Source organism: Cuculus canorus, chromosome 8 (genome assembly GCF_017976375.1).
Source record: "Cuculus canorus isolate bCucCan1 chromosome 8, bCucCan1.pri, whole genome shotgun sequence".
NCBI classification, from domain to species: domain Eukaryota; kingdom Metazoa; phylum Chordata; class Aves; order Cuculiformes; family Cuculidae; genus Cuculus; species Cuculus canorus.
This window is the reverse complement of record NC_071408.1, coordinates 287,097-308,816: the sequence shown is the minus strand read 5'-3', so window position 1 is coordinate 308,816 and position 21,720 is coordinate 287,097. Positions and strand designations below refer to the sequence as shown.

At 42.2% G+C, this 21,720-nt stretch overlaps 1 protein-coding gene across 6 annotated transcripts in view; it reads left to right on the top strand.

Annotated features, from left to right (window-relative positions):
• Positions 1-231: 231 nt before the first annotated feature.
• The window catches only part of RALGPS2 (Ral GEF with PH domain and SH3 binding motif 2), a 116,538-nt gene continuing 95,049 nt past the window's right edge, over positions 232-21,720 (top strand). For 4 of the 6 annotated variants that reach the window (XM_054072711.1, XM_054072709.1, XM_054072710.1 and 1 more), the window contains exons 1-2: positions 244-337; positions 1,581-1,718. The gene's annotated coding sequence lies outside the window, so the exon portion shown is untranslated. Of the gene's footprint in view, positions 338-1,580; positions 1,719-18,390; positions 18,410-21,720 lie in introns of those variants that run through there. The other 2 variants (XM_054072706.1, XM_054072708.1) reach the window with 2 other exon arrangements.

Below are 21,720 nucleotides of genomic sequence, written 5' to 3'. Positions count from 1 at the left end.
ACGCGGGGGGGGGGGAACGCCCCCTCGAGTGGAGGGCGGGGCGCCCCGTAGGTGGGCGGGGCTCCCCAGAGGCGGGCAGGACGGCTCAGAAGTTAGAGGTGGGCGTGGCCTCAGAAACGGGCGGGGTTTACCCCATAACGAGGCCGCCGCTTCCCCCCCGCGCGTGGGGGCGGTGCTCGCGCAGCTCCGTGCGGCGCGGGCGGAGGAGGCGGGGCTGGGCGCTATCGCGCATGCGCAGTGCGCCCCCCCTCCGGTGTGTCGGTGCTCGCGGCGGGCGGCACCGCCCCGGAGTGGCGGGCGGGGCGCAGCGCGGGGCCAGGCCCCCCCCCTCCCGCAGGTGAGACGGGCGGCCGCCCCTCCGGGACCGTGGTCGCGCAGGTGGTGCCGGCGGGGAACGGGCGGGGGAGACGGGCAACCCCTTTTCGGGGCGCCGGGGCCGTGGTGACTCGGTGACCGGGATGCTCGGGCCGTGGGGACTGGGTGCCTGGAGTGCTGGGGCTGTGGGGCCCGGGGCCCGGAGTGCCAAGGCTGTCATGAACTGGACAGCCCCTTCCTGGGATGCTGGGGCCGTGGAGTCCTGGTGCTGGAGATGCCATGGCTCTCAGGAACCGGACAGCCGCTTCCCTGGATGTTGGGGTCAGTGGAATCCGATGCCCGGGCTGTTGGGTCCCGGTGACGGAGCAGCCCCTCCCGGGGTGCTGGGGCTGCGAGGTACCGGCAGCCCCATGCTGGGGCCGTGGGGACCCTCTGTCCGGGGTGCCGGGGCTGTTAGGTACCGGGTAACCCATTCTCGGCATCCCGGAGCCCAGGATGCTGGGGCCTTGGGGACGCGTTGCTCGGGATGCCCGGGCTATCAGGAACCGGGCAGCCCCTTCCCAGGATGCTGGGGCTGTCGGGTACCAGGTTGCAGACAGCCCCTCCCAGAGTGCTGGGGCCATTGGGACCCGGTGCCTGGGGTGCCGGGGCTGTCAGGAACCGAGCAGTCCTTCCTGGGGTGCTGGGGCCGTGATGTCCTGGGGTGTACCCGGGGCTGTCAGGTACCGGCGTCCTGGGAAGCCCTCCTGGGAGCTGAGGCCGTCACATTTCAATGTTCAGGGTGGTGGGGCCATAGGGACCCACTAACTGGGCAGTCCCTCCCAGGGTGCCGGGGCTGTGGGATTCCAGGGTGCTGGAGCTGTGAGGTCCTGGACAGCTGGGAAGGAGGCTGGAAGCCAGCCCCTCTTGAGGTGCTGGGGCAGTGGGAGCCCACAAGCAGGGTTTGGGGGGCACCCAGGGTCCCCACACCACCTGTCGTTGCTTTTCTATAAACCCACGTAAGTTCAGAGCACGGGGAATGCATTGCCTTGTAAGAGGCAGGGATCTGCTTTAGAGGATGGGCAAACAGATTCTGTTTATTTGACATCAGCAGGGTCTGGTATGTTGCTTTTCTGGGAGCAGGTGCTTGAAAAGCAATTGTATAGATATATTTTAAACTCAGATGTGTGATAATGATAGATGATAGTTTGAACTAATTTGACCCTCTGTGTTTAATAGTAGTGACTGATCTGGTGAAATTCTGTGGATGTGTTTATCTCTTCCAGAGATCCCTGTGTTGACAGAAGGTGCCTTTGCAAACGTCTTGTTTAACCCCCCCCTTTTGTCCCTATTATAAACAAAGGGGCTTTGCTGTCACGGATAGTTAGAAGAAATGAAGGCTATATCTTATCCAAATGGGATAGGTGGGTAAGCGGGCAATCAAATGTTTTGCGGTTCTATGGTTCTTGAGCTTTTCTCGAGACTGGAAAATGTCATAGAATGCATAATGATTATTTTCTTACTTTTCTTGTCACTGCCTGCCTGTGGTGCTGACTTGATTTTAGTAGTATTGTGTCAGTGTTTTGTTTCTAAGAAAAACAGGCTTTTAACTTTCTGTCACATCAAATGGCAGTTCGTGGCCTGTTGTGTTTTTTATAGTGGTTTATGCACATGTCTTGTTAATTGAACTGCAGCTCACTAGTTTTTTTAATCTTTATTACGTCCTAGCAGGCCATGAAAAATAACACACAGACCACTGACACTACCGATACTTTTGTACTGTCTTTATATAAATGGTTTAATTGTTGATCATCTTTAAAACAGCATCAAACACAGAACAGTGAGAAATAGGGAAATATATGTTTCCCAGAGCTTTCTCTTGACAATGTGTAAGCATTTTTTGATGTGTTATTGTAAGGCTTAGTATCTATGATTATATAGCCAGAGGACTTCATGGGCACCTCTGCTTGGGCTGTACAGGCTTGGGCTCTGCTTCTGTAAGTTGATCTGATCCACACGGGTGCCGAAACTGCTTGAGTGCATTGGTACCATCAAGTACCACTGAATAGCATAGTATAGAAGTCGATAATTCCTTGTGATCTTTACTAGCAATGCTCTGGTTACTCTGAGAAATATTTCACGCTTCTGGGACAAATACTTATGTCTCATTGATGTTTGGTGGTGTTTTGTTTTTTTAAGGGCAATCTCTTGCAGAAGCAAAACTATTATTGTTTTTTGCAGTCCTTGCGCATCCCTGCGCGTGGGCTGTCTGCAGTCTTGCTCAGAAGTTTGCGAAAGCCAGGTCACTGGAGTTGAAAGAGTGCCCTCTGGTGACATCTGTATTGAGAGTCTGCATGGGAAGAGCAATCCTGCTAGTAGGAAAGTAAATATTCCTCCCTGCAAGACTGGAGGTGTATGCTGCCCTGCAGTGCTTGTGTGGTGTGGTGGAGGTGGGGGACAAGCAGTCCCTTGCAGGAAGATGAACAGCAGTCACTTTGTGTCTGTTAGCTCCCTTTGGAAATGTCCTACCTTGTAACTTGTTTTATTGGATTTTGATGAACGGTGTTTGATTGCTCAGTCTAATGGGGACACCTCTCCCCTAACCCTATTCATGGAGTTGTCGTTTTTACTGTCACGTGGGGTTTTTTTGCCACTGAAGCCTGCCTTTGTGCAGAATTTTTGGAGAGATCTTCCCCTTCTCCGCTTGCATCTTGCTGGTAACTGTGCAGATTGAAAATCCCAGTATTTAGATATTTCATTGACCTTCGTGCTACTCAGCACCAGTGAACAAATATGAAGATAAAGGGCTAACTCTTTAGCTTCAGTTCCTGATGTAAACTTTGATTTTAAAGTTGATTATGTTTGTAATAGATGTGTTTATGGCTTCGGAAAGCTAATGAAGTCTCAGCGTGCTAATGTTCTGCTTGACATGTCTTTGAATATTAAAAGATTTGAATTGATAAGGACACACCTCCATCTTGAACAGTTTCTTCTCCGGATTTTTTTTTTTTTTCTTTGAGATTAGGGATTAATCTTTTCCTCTGTATTTGCTTGGAACTGAGTCATTTGGGCTCCTCCTTTCATTCAATAAATAAAACAGAGTTGGAAACTTCCTTTAGGGGTGGGGAGCGTAACTGGTTGCGTTTTGTCAAAGTATAAGACATCAAAGGCATGGTGTATTTCTGTTTTGAGTGTTGTTTTACAGCCCTTGTTAGAATTGACACTTCAAAATGCATTTTCAAAATAAGGAGAAAACATTTCCATTAATAACCTTTATGTTTAAATACCTGGAACTGCTGGAGTAGAAATAATCTTTTAATATCTGTGTACGTGTACTATTTGTTGCACGAACAGAAGCTTTATGGGCTTTGTGTTTTCTTGCTTAATGAGCTGATCACCTTAAAAGATTGCTGAAGCAAGAAGAGTCTTAATGTTGCAGCTGGGTGTTTTAGGAGACACTGTTGGTTTAGTCCCTTAGAATGCACAGATCCGTAAAGGCCTCGTAGGACTCCAGGGAAAATGGTGTTGGAGTCCTTCTTCTGGGCAAGCTGGTATCAGCCATTGTTCTGCCAGGCAAGAATGAGGACGTCAGAAATCCGAGCTGGAGCAAGGTGGTTGTGGGGCGTCAGAGAGGGCTTGCAACTCCTTGTGGCAGCAGCTTTGTGCCATCAGGAGGAGCTGTAAAAAGCAGGGAGAAAAGGGAGGCTCAAAATTGGAGAAGAGGAGGACATATTCAGCAGCATGGTATGTTCTGAACATTGGAGCTCCTTGCTGTGACTTTCAGAAAGCAGCATGGTGTAAAAGATGGTCACTGAACCAGCTTGCTGGCTGAGGAAAGGGCAGACTGTTTCCCACCTGTGTTTCCATTTATAGGAGAGCTTGTCTAGGAAAACTGACCTATTCACTGGGTCTTAGAGTGTAACAAAATAAAACTCTGGGAAATCTAGTGGGCAAGTATTAAGTGTTTTAAAATACAACGTTTCTGACATGCACAAAGTTAATGTTTATTCTCTTGGGCTTACTGTTTGGTGTGTTGCTCTCTAATATGCTCACAGCTGGTCTTTCAAAACTCCCTACAGGTTTCCACGTCAGTTGTAGACTGTCAAATGGTGCAAATGCTGTCATTCTTGAAGCCACGGAGACGCTTTGAGAATGCTCCCAGAATCCTTGCTATCCCAGCATTATTGCCAGTGTAGCTTTTCCAAGGCTGCAACTTCAGTGCAGGGAAGTGGTGGCTTCCGTGCTTATTGTGTATCTCTCCGTAAGTAAGGATAGGATTCCCTTGTCTTTCCCCTGCCTGTGTTGTCTTACAGTCCCAACTACAAGGAGAACAGTTTAGGTAGAACTGAGGGGCCATAAGGCTGGGGAAAAAAAAGCAGCTTGCAGGTCTCAGAAGCTTTCCCCTTGTTTCCCTAGGGCTGCACCACTCAGGCTGTGTTTTGGCTCTTTGTGACTGTATCGGGTGCATCAACAAGTCGTGGTGTCCTGCCCCAGGAACTCTCTGGGTGTGCAGCAGAGAAAACACTCTTGTCAGTCCCTCACACGCATCGTATTTGTGGTTTAAAAACCTGCTTATTTCTTAGTGGTAGAGAGCAGCTTCCTTTGTTAACGATTAAGCATGTAAGTGGCAGTCGATTTGATGCTGAATTTAAGGAACAGTGCACCTGTTGGTACTTGAGGCTTAAGTGCAAGCCCTCCCCTTTTTTCTAGTGGAGAGAGATATTGCCTGAAGTCCCCTATGGTAGGATTCATTTTGGTGCAAACTTTTAAGAATAGTTATTTATTCTGTTTATTTGAGGTGTTGGACTTGTGACCTGCTCTGCATGCCTATTGCAGGATTTCATCTGTAAGTGTGCATCCAAATACCTTCCCTAGGCAAGGTAAGCTTTAGCTTGCAAGTGAACTGGGAGAGGCGTGTGCCTGCCCTGTTTGCTCTGGTCAATGTGGGGAGACTGTAAGTCTCCCGCAGATATCACAGGTGTTACCACAACAGTTAATGTAGCTCAGTGCCTCATCAGCATGTAGGTGAGATTTGATCACAGATTAGAACAAGCTGGCTGAAGTTCAATCCAGATAAAATATACATGCTGATGTCGATGTAATTATCAGCCTTCCTAATTGAAGGAGTGCATTTGCCATTAGGTAGAAGCGTTAGTGCCCTCTGGCGACTTCAGTTTATGACTTGATCTTAAAAATCATGCTGAAGCAGTAAAATCTTTGACCAGAAGATTAAGACCTCCTAACCTGATTAGAGCCGGCTGGAAGTAGTCTCTGCCCCGCCTCCCTTTGGTTTTACATGGTTATAACAGTTTTGAGTGCAAGTAATGAAATCTAATTTGGGGAGAGCCTGGATCAGTTAAGGAAGAATGGCATGCCAGGTAAATGCAGAAATGGCAGAGGGAGAGATTGGCTGTTTAGTTTGCTGTGGGGTCCTCTGCTGAAATGTGGTTGGCCGAGATTAGTAAGTTCTTGGAGCTTGTGGATCTTTTTACTTGAAGTTTCTTATATTGTATATCCGTGGGCTGTCCGAGGGCTGAAGTGCTCAGAGTGACAGTGGAGAAGCTTGAGACTCGCTGGTTTTCATGTTGTAACTCCATTTTAAAGTGATCTGGAGGCAGAATGTGGTGCAGGTTTTGCTGGCTTTGGAGCTGTCTCAGTAGGAGTCAGTGGCACTGATGCTTTGGGGTATGTACATGTTACTTCTCTTTCTCTTTAATGGAGCTATGGTGTTGCCAGCAATTAAGTCTGAAGTGACCTAGGACTGCGTCTCAGCTCTCTGGCCGTTGTTGTAGTAGTGTGGCATTAAAAGCTATTTGATTTATTCCTTCCTCATAATTAATTAAGGGACAGCTTTGAGATTGTGGAATATGCTCTCATTGAGCAGGCTCAGATTGATTGTGCTGCGGAAGAGGAATATTGATCTTTTTTAAAAGTTGGAGGTGTATTTCTTAGATAATAGTGGTCAGATAAAACTGGCAGAGATCCCAAAAAAGTGATTTTAATGCAGTTTGTAAATTGGATTGCTTTTATCACATTATTAAGGTGCCCAGGGTTTGGGATAATCGTCTAAACTATAGTATTATATTTTCATTTAAATTTAGTGGTATAATGTCATAGAGTGACTGGAGTTGGTCCGGCAAGTGAATAGACAGGACTGGCAGAAAGCACATTTTCTGCTGTGGTACAGCCTTTTCAGGTGAATGCATAGGCAGGCAGAAGCCTCCGATGAAAAACTGAAATTTCCAATTTACTGAATTTTTCTCCCTAAGCTTCATGTCTCAGTTTTTATCTAAAGAGCCGTGTGAGCACAGGCAGACTTGTGATTTGTTAGTTCCATGTAGCTCACCAGTTTGTGAACTGTGTAAAACCTGTGTTTCTAGTCTGCTTGTTTGATTGCCAAGTTGTTTATTTGATCTTCTAATTGCTGCTAAGCTCTGTTACATGCTTGATAACTGGAGTCCTTCATAGTTGTAACTATTTTAACTTGGTTTGTGATTGAATTAGGTTGTGACCACACACGCAGAAGGGCAGCTTATTTATTGACTGCTCACTGTTTTGGCAGAAATACTGGGAGAGTGAACTATGTCAGGGAACTTAGCTAAGAAATTAGGCTTTTTTTCTCCTTGCTTAGTTTTTAAGTTTCATAGTTACTCCAAACTGTTCATTCTTCAGCTATACAAAATTCTGTGCTGATGTCATGGCAGAGAAAGGCATGGGAATAAAGCAGTTGATGATGGTGATGACTTGCAAGTACAAAATCGGAGTTCCTGTAAACCAGCTGAGATCAGTTAAGTGGATCAGTTGTCCTGGTTGCAGCTGAGCTTGTGGAGTGCTGAATTCTAGTTTTAGGGCATAAGCTCAACTCTAGCTTGAATCCCTACCTGGGTTTGCAAGTCTGGGAACTTGGGAGGAACTTGCTTTCTGATTTCATGCAGAAATATTTGATGCATTATAGGATCCCTGTGACATTTCTGAAAACTCCTTTTGCATAGAACTAGACTTAACAGTCATTGCATCTTTTACAGTAGGCTGGCAGAATGAGTTGGGAACAATGATGGTGTTACTGGGAACTTGGTGATAGAGCCATTTGACCAAGGAAAAAGTAATCCAGAAGCCTGCGAAGTGTTTTGGGGTATCTGAAAGCATCCACAATCAGCTTGCTTGTGTGAAAAGTTGGAATGCTGGTAGCACCGCACAGTTTCTTAAGGACACACTTTGGATTTCAAAATGCATATAAATTGTTTGAAGTGCTAAATCAATAAAAGAAAATATGCCCCAAAGATTTGGATTGCTCTCTGTCATTAATGCACCACTGTTTTGTGCTGTCACTAATTAGTAACTGTAATATCGTGTGGTGCATTGATAAAGCATTTGGTTAAGCGCATGACTCACAATCATTGTATTTCCTTTCCTGCTCTGTCACATAATTTAACTTTCTCTGTATGGTTAAAGGGCACCTGAACTGTGCTGCTGTTGCTAGCAAGTCCAGACCACCCTGCCAACAGTCTTGTCTTTGATTAGCAGCCAGTTTTCCCACGTGCTTTATTGGTAAGTGTACCTGAGTAGTGGCAGCTATTGCATTTATTTTTAGAATAATAGTCATGTACTTATAGACTGCGCAGCTTGTTTGGGTGTTAGTTGCCGAGCTTGTCTGGTAAGTACCCTTAAATAAGTGCGATAGTCTTGTTGATCAGACTTTTATGGAAATATACCAGCAAGTGTTTTGGAAAGGAATAATGTATAAGGACAGTAAAACCTTTAAACCTTCCATGCTGTTGAGATGGTCTTCAAGGAATCTTTTGGAGCTCTGAGTGAGAAATTACTGAAGGCTTGGCAAGATTTCTTCTTAGCTACAGAGAAACCCTTTGCTTCTGAGAACCATGAATGCAGTGGACCGTGAGCAGCCTGAAACTCGAGTTGTTTGTTAGAGCAGATAAAACCTGGGCCTTGCCTTAAGGTGGTAGGACGATAAACATTACCTAGGCATAAGGCTTTATTATTATTTACTGTCTAATATGCTGTGCATGCACAGTGTGAGGCATGCAGTTCCTAATGAAAATGTTTTCTATTGTAAGAGCAAATGCCCTTCTGCAGCAGAAATGGTTTTACTGCTTCCTGTTTGAGAAGTGGTTGGCTAGCCACCCTGTGCTGGTTGATTGCTCTGTTGATCATATGTGATTTCTTCTAATCCTCCTGTGTTGGTTGGTTGGTGGTTTTTTGTTGTTTTTTTTTTTTTCCCTCCCAGCCTGGGCCTATCTTGGATTTTTTTTTTTCATTTATTTTGATAACTCCTTGATACTAGATTTTTGTGTACTTGGTGATATGCCTTGCTAAAAATGCTTTTCTCCTTACTACTGGCCAGTAACTTTCTTTCTGATCTAGTGTTTTGTATGGCATTTCCAGTCATGGTAGTGTAAATAAGTATGTATTCCATTATGTAGGACGGTGTACCCAAGGAGATAGTACCAAATATAATCGCAGTATGAAACTGTGATTCTTTAGTTATTTTTATATACTCTTGTGTAGATCTAGCTATGCTGGCAGAAAGTTATTTCATTGGTGGATGTTGCTCAGCTCTACTGGCGATATCTGTGCAAGTGTTCAAAGTGCCCACCCTGAGTACTTCTAAGGGGAATTGGAGAGGAAAATGATGTTAGCTGAATTGTAATCAGGAGATCAAACAAACAGGCAAGCTTGATACTGTTTTCACTTAAGGTTAGTGCCAGAAGTACGGTGTTTTATAAAGTTGAAGGCGTATTAAAGTGATATTAAAGAAGTTGAAAACTGCTTTTGATGTACAGTAGAACAGCAGCTATTCATAAGCAGATAGTGTGCTTTATGACCTGCTGGCAGATAGCTCCCTCAATGGCTTCGTGTAATGACTTGCCCTGGCACTTAAATAACTTGCTGACTGTGGTTTTTTTTTTAATGTGGATAGGGTCGGTGTGATAACAGAGCTCAAACTGTGTTTCATGTTGTGACTTGTCATTAGTACTTCTGAAGAGTCAATCTTGACTCTTTTCTGAAGCTGTCTTAGTGGTGGAAAGGCTTCGTCACTGGGACCTGGCTCATGTTGCAGACAAGGTAATTTCATTTCTCTTAAAAGATTTTATTAATGCAAATCTTTTTAAGCTAGTGTTTGGGGAATTTGGGTTGTTAGAGAGATGGTTAAAAGTTCTATTAGAGACCAACTACTGGAACTGCTTTAGTTTCTTCTCTTCTTGGTAACAAATCCTATATGACTGGGAGAGCGAAAAGAAGTATGTGTGTATTTGTTGTTACGTGATATGAGATGTTTTTGTGTACATGCAGTGGAAAGTTCTAAAGTGCTTAAGGTAACATTATGCCAGGGCATTTAGGAAAAGTTAGTAAAATCTTGGGTGTCTCTTTGTCCTGTGAAATTGTGTGCCTTCCCTGTATGATTTGATTAGCTGATGGGAAAAAAAGGAAACACCCATGGGTGTGGAAGCAGATTTGGACACTTGGAGCATGTGGTTGTTCTCAGACCAGAGTGAGTGGGTATGAATTCTTAAGTTTAGGATTAGAGTAACAAAGTGGGTATGAATTCTTAAGTTTAGGATTAGAGTAACAAAGGCTATGCGTGGTAGTGATTAGAGGCTGATGCAGTTTTGTGAAGGAATAATTCTTGATCTGAATTTTATGACTTGGCTATGAGACAATGAAGATGTTAATGGAAAGAGTACTGCTGAGGCTAAAAAGCCTTTTGTAGAGAGTAGCATAGGAAAACATGAAATCTGTTGTGCAAATCTATATAGTAATATAATTTGGAGGCGTGTTGTATTTGTGTTATGCTAAGTTAGGCAGAACTGTAGTTAGTCTGTATTAAGTGATACTGCTAGAAAAGGAAGCTTTTTTAATAAACAATGCAAGTAGCTACGTTAAAGATGACTTGGTTAGCTGTTGGGCCCACAAAACTTTAAATCCCTCATTTATTTGTAAACAAAGGTATATTTTAGAGAAGTTGAAGTGTTTAATTATTTCTGCTGTACCTATTTTTTTTTTTTTAAAAAACCCCAAACCTATGGGTTTATTTCTTGCTTTTTCTTCCCTTCTCTCTATGAAGCGATTGTCTTAAATGGAGAACAGAATCAGACAGTAATGATGCTTAAGGACATGGACACAAGTGAGATCTCTCCAGGGAACAGGAAAAAAGAGACACTTTCCTTGCTGTCTTGGGATTTGCTGGAGTTCCTGTCTTGCTTATAGGTGTCAGGTTTTTGTGTGGAGTGGTACTGAGTGTCATGGGTATCTTCTGGATTTTACTTGTCAGAGTGAGGGAGGAGGAGATGAAGACAAGCAACGAGTTTTGGCAACGTAAGTTTTTGTTGCTGGTCTCTTTCTGTGATGTCATCTTTCCCTAGTGTGTTCCAAGTCATTAATGGAATTAGATATCTTTTCTTCCGCAGAGCAATAGGGTGTTTTGATGATTTGATCATTAGATCAGCATTTCTTTGCAGCTTCACTTGTATTTATGGTTCTCCTAATGTTTGTAGAAATGCTTTGCTTATAGGAAAAAAATTGCAGTCTTTTGGAATTCATTGCTGGCGTGGTCTCTAGTGCACAGGGGGCTGACATTTTTAATGTAACTCTCCTCAAAATGAGAAAATGCATCTTGGAAGAGAAAAAAAGGTCTTACTGAGGCTGGAGATGACATGTTCTTTTCTGGGACTGGGCTGAACATGCAGTTGGGTCCCAGAGTGAGCTGATGTTGAGTTTGCTTCCTCCCTCAGCGGGGAAGCTGGCTTATACAGCAGTCTCTGTGCAGAGCAACCCTGCTGCTTGCTCTCCAATAGCTCTGTCAGATTTACGGTGTCTATCAGCCACGCGCATCTCAGCTGGAAAAATCTGTTGTTTGTGAAAAAAATAGATTCTTAGATTGGAAAGATACTGTAAATGATTTTACAAATATTTGATTTAAATTGGTAACTGTGTTTGCTGGTTCTGCTGTGCTTGTTTTCCTCTGTCTTTGAGGTAGTGGAAGATAAATTTGTGCAGCTCATTAAAATATCTTAGCTTTTAAGTGATAAAGCTGTTCCAAAAGTGTACTACCTGCCTAAAAACTCTGTATTGTGGCTGGTGACTTCAGTAGTGTTTCAACAGGAAGGTTGAAACTCTGTTTGGGATGTAGCTGGCTCGCCTTTCTGCTTAAGTAGTGTTCATGAGCAAAATGAATCTCCTCAACTTGGCAAGCTGAATATGAAACTGAAAAATAAGAATAGTTTTAAAGTGCAGCCCATTTACTGGCTTTTTCAGCCATTCTTTTATCAGGTAAGAGGAAACTCCCTTCCTGGTTGTGTAGAATGGGGAAATGAATTACAAATTTGTGTTGCTTGTTTTTAAACGAATTATATATTAACATCGATGATCTTGGCTTTGAAACAACATAGAAAGATCTGAATTTATTTAGTTAATATATATGTATTTTAACCGTAGAAAAATTTATTCGTGTATTCATTTCTTTCACCAAATTATTTGTAGTTCAGGTTTTCCAGATCCTCATGGGCAGTATCAGTTGAATCTCATGGTGGTGACACCATGAAGTCTTGCAGGATCACCAGCTATCAAAACACAGTGACACCTTTTGTCAAAGTCATAGCATGGCTAGGGGCAGTGGATTATGGATGGGCTTTGTGCATCCTCTCTCTCTGCTTTTGCCCCACTGTGATACCCGTCTGTTTTGCCATTACTTGCTTACCGGACTCTGGTTCACTACATGAGAGGTCACAACTTTTCTTTCCTGTTCCTGGATTATGGCCTTCTGTCACAAGTACGTTTCTTTCTCACTTTGGTGTGTGCAGGCTTTCTTACATCTGAACCTAACACTTTTCTAACACTGATCTGTGTGCCTGTTTGGCAGTCTTGCTTTTCTCCTGTGTGTTTTCAGGAAGGGCCAAATGGACTGTGGTCTGCCTCTGGTGCTTTGTTCATGTTGGAGAGGAGGGGCTGCACGGATAACAGCATCTGGGCTGTCTACATATCCATCGCAGTGCGGCTTTTCCTAGCTAGGAGAACATCCTCATACATCAAGTTGATTGCTTGAAGGGATGCTTTTATAAATAGCTTTCTCTGCCTATTCTGTAGGATCATCTTTGTATTTATGATGAAGTAGAATGCTTTTGTTGGAGGCTTGAAGCCAAATTTTATCAAATCTTTCTAGAAGGAAACGAACAGGAGATTCAAACACGCTCAAACAGATCTCAAATTTTTTTTAAGTCATTTTATCCACTTTTGGAATCTAAAAATTATACATAAAATTCACATTGTCGGTAGAGCAAGAAATGAAGTGTGTGGTTTTGATTCTAGTTGATCAGTATATTTGATATATTTCTTTCTCTCTGAGCCTACACAGTTTTAATTAGATGGCCAGTGCCTTTGTGTTCTCCCTAGACTAGAGAAGTAGAATACTTTAGGGAGGACACCTGGGGGTCATCTGGTCTGTACCGTTGCTCTGGTCACTTTATTGGTAGAACCTTTTGAAAATACTCTAGTGTGAAGTGTTTCAGTATATCTTGTATGTCACCAACCTCCTGGAATTGCAAATTTACACAATTTCTGAACTGGGAATCAATTTCAGTCCTTGGTGCAATATTGCATTGATAACGAAACTCATCTTAAACTCACAATAATCGGGCATTAGAAATGCTTAAGTGGTGCAGAATTTGTAAACACTGAATTCTGCACAAGAGTTCTCCAACTAGCAGCCTGTGGGCTGTGCCCTGCCTCTGCAGGGCAGCAAAACATCCTGCCGGCAACATGGGCTCCCTGACCAGCTTCCCCCAGCTCAGTTTGTTTGCCAACACAGCTTTTTCTTCGTGGGGGCTTCTTGTTGTTTCAAGCAAGGCTTCTCCCTGTTTGGCGTGCAGTATCCAGCTACATTTCTTACGTTGACAGGTTTCCTTGTACCTCCAGGGCAAGGACAGTTTAATGTCAATAACGATGGAGTGGTATCAAATCCTTGTATAAATTTTGACTTTGGCTGCTGATTCCAAATGTCTAAATAACTGTTTCTCAGACTCGTTTCAGTTCTTTGCATTAGTCATAAACCTTTTTTCCGTGTTCAAGGTGTTTACATGTTCTTATTCAAGGTGAATCGTGTGACAGCAAAAATGAAAAATGTTCATCTTGGCCAACCGTCTATTGGGGTGGCTGAATTATTTGAACTAAAACTCCTAAAGCAAGGCATGATAGGGGCTCAAAGAAGTGTTGTATTTTCATTTAGATGAGGTGGAGAACTAGCTTTCATCTGTTTGCCCTGAGTGGCTAATCTCTGCTGCTTGAGAGTAAACCTGCGGTATTGATTAGTCTGGTCCAGAAGATTCCATTGCTTGTAGAAGAGGACAGAAAAATTACTTTAGTGAAAGATTTAGGGCAGAACTCCTGCAACGTTTACTTCCAGAAAGTCGCATAGAGAACAGAATAGCTTACCTGGGTAGGTGTTTTAGGATCTGAGAATCTTTGCTTTTGTTCTGATTGAGATTTAACCAAGATTTGCACTGCCCCTTTGTTTTCACACTGTGCCAGTTTTGGTGATCATAGAAGGGGAGGAAAGTGTTTTCTAAATCAGCCTGCCAAGACCAGAGATCTCCTTAGTGCTGACCTAATGAGCAGTTCATGCTGTTCATAGTGGATTTTTTTTTTTTTTTTGGAAGGAGCTGGTGTGAGCTTTTTAAAGGTACAGTTCATGTCACTGAATGGTCACATAATAATGTTTTTTGTATTCTTAATTGTGATACCATGCCATGCTATAGTGTGGGTTTTCTTGCATTGCAGCATTCTAGATTTACTTTTTATCAGTTAAAAGATTAACAAAGATGAATGTAATTTTCTTTTTAGTTAAATAAACCAGTAAACAGCATGATTTGCTTAAGAAGAAATAGCATTATCTGCTGTTAAACGGTAGCTTTACGCGCAAAACACCGTTCTCCTCCAAATCTCTACCGAAACTATATCATGTACAGGCTGTCTTTCTGTCATTGCTCTCGGACCCAAGTTTTCAGCTTGCATGTATCTGCACTTAAGTGAGTTTTTAATGCATGCATGCATCCATCGATTTGGTGGAAGTGGACACAGCTGCATTTCTTAACCTGAAGGATTGAGTGAGAAGTATTCAGTCATGCACTGAATATCTTGAATATCCAAGATATTCAATATTTGGAATTTGGATAGGATTTGGATAGGAATTTGGATAGGATTTCACTTGTGGACTTAATGCTGAGTTCATAGGGCAGGAATAATCTTAAAAGTCCTGCTTGACAGACTGTATCGAAGGCATACTGGAATTTTGAGGGCTGGGGGCAGGTAAAAGAGCTGCACTTGACTCCTATGTACTGAAAAGACCAGCAAATGCTGTTATTCTGTCAGCAGTCACTGTGCTCTTAAAAGCATATTAACGTTGCAGGATCCCCCATGCTTCCTGTGAGATCTGGTAGGAAATGCTTGTCCCTGCTTTGAGCCTGTTTAGCTGCACTCGCTTGGCTTAAGTGCCCGCAGCCTTTCTGTGCCCATCAAACCGTGCAGGCAGTTAGCGTTGTGTGTCCATGTGCATCTTGTGCTTTCACTCTGATGCCAGGAAACAATTTCCAGGTTTGTGTTATCCTTTCCTGGCGTGTTGATCATACTGCTGCTAAATCCAGTGTAGAGAAAAAGGATGTATGCACCTTTCTAGCAGTTCGTTGATTGTTGCATTCCTCATTTGAGCACGGATCGCAAACCACACAGTGTGTCTCTACCTCCTTAGGAAGTCAGCTCAGAAATTACGCTATTTCCTTGGTCCCTGGTTTAAAGTTCTCATGTGTGCCATGGAGAACTTTATAATTAAACCTTTCCTCCTGCGTTTGTCTTTTTCCCTGTTTTGTAACAAGAGTTTGAGGCTTGCCTTTACTACCATTAGAGGTATAGAAATGTTTTAGCATAGTTGATTCTTGTGCTTTGCTAAGATCTTCCATTTAGTGTCCTTGGTCTCTTTTTGATGTCTTCTGGAAACCATTGTGTTCTACATCAGTTAGGCAAATTTTACAAACTCTGAAGATAATTCTTATGTCATTCCTTCTCGAGAACAGATCATTTCATGAATAATGTAGGTAGATGGCTTAGAAATAGCTCCAGCAGGGCTCTCATTTATAGTGTCTGTTTACCTGAAATTGCATTTAGGTTTTGTGGTGATTCAACTGTTGTTGTTAGTGCACAAGAAATAAGGTGGATATACAAGAATTTCAGGCCTTCAGATAAAATTCCTGTCTGCCTTGAGTATCTAAAGAAGCAAGATTTCCCTGCAATCTACTGTAAGCTTCTGTTCTGCTAAAAAGAAATAAGGCTGATAGCATCTCAAAAATACAGTATCTGCCTTCATGGAACTATTCACTCTGAAGTATTTCAGTTGAAGCGAACATATGCTTGGGCTCCAACTGCAGGTGCTTTGAGTATGTCTTTGACATCTGGCTGGGCCAGCTGACAAATCCTCAGTAGATTTATCTGATTGTTCTTGAACATTTAAAACAGGGTTCCAATGTCTATTTTGTTTGTTGAAGTCCTGGATTTGTGTGAATTAACTTGGATTTGCTCAGTTTCTTTAACATGTTTTATCAGGCAGATGTTTTGGTGGTTGGCAGTTAGTGACTGGTCTTGGATGAGGAAAAAGTATTTAGTATTAAACTATAGGTATCTGGCTCTTTACCTGCTCTCTCGTTAGTTACCTGATTTACTGAGGCTCTTCCAAAGGGAGTTAATGTGGGAAAGATGTGGATGCTTGGATAGATAAATAACTGGTTTGTAGAAGCTGGATACTATGAGCCTGATGCGCTTTCGTAAACTAATGCAGGGGAGTGGCACAGGCAGAAAATCCAATTCTCTTCCCCAAATGTCTGTTGTAGTTCCATATAATTGTTGTCATACCCAATACAGGCAATTCATATGCTGTTAATTTTTTTTCCGGCTAGCACTATTTCTATAGCAACGGTACAAACTTCCATATAGATGCATGGTATTAAAAAAGACTAATTATAGAGAACGTTGTTGAAATATTGTCATCACAAGTGTTATTGGTAAAGACTGCACTCGGCTCTCTGAAAGCTGAATTTTAAAACAGACAGAGATGTTATCTGTCTTGTTCAAGAAAGATCGTCGTTGCTTATTAGTGGCTTTACAATAGGATAAAATGTTCTCTCTACATTATTTTCTTCTTCCTGTGTAAGAGAGTCAAGTATTCAACTTGGGGGGAGTTTTGCCTTCTTTTTCCTAAACGTAAATCTCTTGTCTGACTGTACAAAGAAAGTTGAGACAGCTGCATGTACTGAGTCTTCAGTTCTGTGGGTTTGGAGGCTGTTACTCAGCAAGCTGGCACTTTGTGATCTCCCGTGTGTTAAGAATCTGGCCCCGTATGGTTTGATTATCCTGGTTTTTATTTGGCTGTTGAGTTTTGACTGTAGCACTTTAGGCCTACAGATCATTCGATGAGTTGCATGGATATTTGAGTTATCTTTACATCCACGTGTGATGTGTGGGTTTACACAGAATATTCAGTCTAGATCCTTGGTCTTGGTGCTTTTGGTGCATGAGTTGTGGTGGTTGCTGGTGACAGAGTTCCTGTAGCCTGTTGCCAGTAACAAAGCTCATGCTGTCAGGTGTCATCTCTGTTTCACAACTTGCAAGTCTGCAGCTGCATGTCAAGTTTTATTTAAATATTCTCCCTAAATCTTTTTCCTGTACTTTCTCCTTTCTGAGAAAAGGAATGCCACCCACACGGGTCCATTTGGAGATATGTATAGTGATTTTCTTCAAGTTTGTCTTCTGCTGGAATTTTTAGTGTTGCCTTATTAAAAATTTGTAAAAGGCAGTTTCTAGAGACTTCTCACAGTGAGCGTGTTGTGTTATTTTTGCTGATGCACGGTCTATAATAATGCTTCCCTAGTTGTGTTTTGTTTGCATTATCCAGAAACAAAGAATCCGAGTGCCTCTGAAAAGAGTACTTGGAGCTTGGAGGTTATGCCACTGTTGCACACTCTCAAGTATGATTTTTCTATTCAGAATGTTGTCTACGGATGTATTCTTCCTTGTTCCATGGATACCCTGCCTGCGCATCTAACCCATAACAAAAGTACTTCGGAACTAAGCATCAGTCAATCAACTTGACATTGATTGTTGGCTATTCCTCTTGTTTGCAAGCAAACCCAATAGCTACGTGGCCTTATAGTGCGGGGCTTGGAAAAAGCCAGTTGTGGAGAGGTTGTAATCTTATAGAGCTACCTAATTGAAAGTATCTGCTTTCTAGTTCAAATAGTTCCTATTTATTTTCTTTGATTTCTTTTTATTTCTCCTTCATGGAAATAAATACCAGCAGTTCCTGTCTTTCAAAACTGTTTTCCAGGTTGTGATTGCTCCTGTTTTGTGTCTGGAGTGTTGCTCAAACAGGCTAAACTGTTGGTAGGCTTGATTGCTGGAGAGGTAGGCAGAGGAAGGTAAAATCTTATTATGCCCCATGTACTTTATGTGCTAAAATAATTTGTTTCCCTGATGCTTCCCCTTTTGGCTTATGGGAAGAAAAACAAACCATACATCATAGCTTCAGATGTTCAGTCTGTTCTGACAGCAACTGTGAAATAATAGTCTGATCCAAAGGAATAAAATGTGCTTCTGTGCAACATCTTTTCTAAAAAAACTGCAAAACAGAATAGAGGCTTGTAGGTCATTTCCAAAGAAAGCAGCTCTGGGAACCTGGTAATTTGTAAGCAGTTCAAGCAAACTTCTTCAGTACTTCTGCAGCTGTTATTTACTTAGTGAACCTACGTTCTGTCCTCTAATGCTCAAGCTCTTCTGGAGAGAGCTTTTGTTGGAAGAAAGCAAAACTCTTGCAACCCCAGGCTAAACTTAAATGGCATATACACGTGGTCACATTTTTGGCTTACTCCATTTGTTGCCTGCAACGCTGCTTTCCTTCTGCTTCATTCATGCTTGCATTGTGTGAGGGCCAGGATATGCTACTGCTTGCAGCTGTGTACCAGGGCTACTGCTAAAATTTGTTGCCTTGTGCTATGATATCTACCAGTTAACTCTTGGCTGTGAGTCAGTCCAGTGGGTATAGACGGTAGAAGTTGGACTGGTAAGAATCTTGGTCCTGTTTCTGTGTAATTCATTTTAAAAACCTTTCCATTTTGAGTTGAACTTCTTTGTTGTTTGTTGCAGGTTGATTACAAATAGAGATAATAATTTTATTTTTTGTAATAGGGTTTGGTAAATAAGTAGCTTGTCCTCTGGAGAGGGATATTCTGCATTTTTGACGTTTTTTCGTTATCTCATCTGAGGAAATGGAAGCTGACCTGTACCAGCTCTTGAGGTTAAAGGGGAGAGCACTGTGTACTGGAGCACCAGAAAGGTATCTTGATAGCTGGAAACTGAGTAAGATATGAATGAGATGGTCTTACTGTGTGTTACCTTAATGTTACTTCTCTTTCTTTTCTTCCTGCTGCCTCCCTTGGCCCTCCAAATCAGAGAATGACCAAAATCATCTTACTTCTTTGTTCAGAAGGAAAGCACGCACATAATGGTGAAAACTCTCTGTGGGTGGCTTAAGAATAACAATTTCACTAAATTGCTTGTCTAGGTAAAGCCTTTTCTAGGATGAGAGAGGAGAATCTAAATTAAAGACCATATTTAAATGAAGCTGCTTTTATTTATAACTTTATTGTCAAATCTACTAAAATGGGTTTTTTTGTTGTTGCATTTGATGCAATTCTGTGGATTCTAATCTTATCTGTCTTGGAGCTCCAACAGCTGATATTACTCTGACTGTTGTGTAACAGATGCTTAGGGGGAAAGAGTGGATGTGTGACATAACTTGAGTGGTTGAGTTCCATGAGGATACAGAAGTGCTTTGAGTCTGCTGCAGGACTAATCAAATGGATGAAGAAAGGAGTCTGTGTTACTGGGTTAGCTCTACTGCTGATGCAGGCACCATATGACATGATTTCTTTCAGGAAGGAGTCTGGTATCGAGTTAAGCAGTTATCGTTTTTTGCTTTTAATACCATTTTCTGGAAGCTGTTCAAGAACCAGATTGCTGTATTCTGATTTTGAGCATAAATTTACATTTTATTCCTAACTCTGGTTTGTCCTCCTGATATTTAAACACGGCAAGCATATCCTCATGCAGATTTCAGTTTGTTAGCATTAGCAAGATAACATCTCCTGGTTTCCACTCCTGCAATGAGCCTGGAAGCCCTTCTCTGCATATATTTCGTTCAAAAATCTGTTGGAAGCCAGGTGACCAGAATTGCAGCGGACAGGGTCAAGGTTTCTTGTGAAATGTTTTGGAGTTAGGATTTCTCCGTAATTGCAAACATCTTGATCTTATGTAGCTAATTCATGCTTATGGCATCAGTGGCAGTCACTTCCAACTGATGTGCTGAAATTCATAGCAGGAATTTTACAGGCATCAGCCCAAAAGATCCTCTAGCAATTAACTTTCATTTGTCATTCTTCTGTCCATCAGGTAGTTCTGTCTGTCCTGTAAAATGTTGTTTTCCTGTATTTCCAATTTTTTTTTGTTCTGATATTTGGTGTTGTGCATTTAATAGCTGCTAGTAATCTCTTTCTGCTCTAATATTGTGGTCCTCTGTCTCTGTTTTTTGCTGTGTCTCTAGCTTATGTTTCTACTCATGCCTCTTATCTCAGTCTTCACTAGTGGCAACTTTGCCAAGATTTGTTCATTTGGAGACTTCTTAGTGTGTGAAAGTTTGGATCTGGGGTTTCTTTATCTCAGTCATATGTTTCCTGCAGGAGACTGACATTGTATTAAGTTGCTTGAGCTTTTATTTCATGTCCATTGTGGGAGTTTGTTTTTATCGGTTTTGCTATCTTGTATTACCTCTCAGCATTATCATGCTCACTGAAAACTGAATTTAAAGCATGTGTTTAGATGGCTTTCATTTTTCATTTTTAGTGCTATGTACACACTATCTTTATTGTTACAGCGCAGTAACCTAGTTGGATGTTCTAGTTTTGGCGGGTTGAGTGTAAGGCTGAAGAATAGAGTTTGGAAGTTGCGCTTTGGTTTGACTTGAGAAAATCTTTCACGGTTGGATTGACATTCTTTGTCCTGTTGCCTGTTCCTTCCTGACTTCCTGCTTAATTGTGGGGCTTTGGTGTGTGTTTGTCTGTTTTTTTTGTTGTGGGGTGTTTTTCATGTTTCAATGTGTTTTGGTTTGTAGGCTTGTTTGGTTTGAGGTTTTTTTCTTAAACACTAAGCTTTCTTTCCGTCTTTAGGCATGTTTCCATGCTAGGCTGTACTGTGCACGGGGGAGTGCAGATTCAGTGCAGCCCAATGCACTTCTGTTTCTTGTTTAGAAAGAAAGCCTTTCTGTACTGTTGTCAGAATAGCAGTGAGGGTTTCCACAAGATCAAGAGCTCAGGTTGATCCTTGAACTGGTCTTCTGGTTCTTACCATACTTTGGCCCTCAAAGTCGGGTAGTGCCTTCACATTCACATTTGGTCATTATTCCATGCAATGCTCTGGTTTTCTTTGTGGGGAAACAAATCAAAATGACATTTTAGACAGACCTTGTGAATACAAAGAGGATCTTGGTCATTGTGACTTCTGAGTCATTCATAAAATTGTACTGTGGCTGTGTTTCCTCAAAGCTTTTGTGCTGTTAGGGACAGGAAGTTTTTAAGGTAATCTTAGAGTTGTCTTTTAAAATGCTCTTTGTACAGTATATTTTTGACATATATTTGACTCAAGCTGAGACAAGAATATCCCTGTTTTTTTCTGTGGAAGTGGTTTAGGCTTAGGTGAGTAAAATACTCTCTGACCAGCTTCTTTTAGGTATTCCACATATGGAGCGTGTATTAAATTAAATATTAAATTTAGTTATCTGAAGGTATTTAGTGTTACACAGGATTTTGGATTTAGCAAACTGATACAAAATATTCTGAAATCATAATACAAATGCCGGTTATTCTTAGCAAAATACAGCAATTGCAATATAATGTTCCAGCACGACACCGGTGTGATCCCCCTTACTGGTCTCTAGAATGTGCTCACCATCACGCTGCTGGGTCACCAGGAAGGAATATGTGGGTTGAAGCCAGCTCCAACCTGTTGCTCTCTTGGAAATTCCTTTGTTAGTTTAGTTTGCGTACTCTGAGCTGAGCCACGTACTCACTAGCGAACGGGGTGAGACACTCACTTTTGAATGAACTCTGGGAGAGACATTTGCACTGCTGTTCAATTCACTGGACTGCAATACAGTCAGATGATCTGCTCAACTGACAGAGCTGCTTATCTAAAACAAAGGCCACCCTCTGGTCCCCTTTGTGCTGATATAAAGGCAGCTTCTTTGCAACAGCTGCGGTTGGTCACACCCGGCCTTACTCCAAGCTTCATGAACGCTTGCCCTTCTCTCCACCAAGCCGC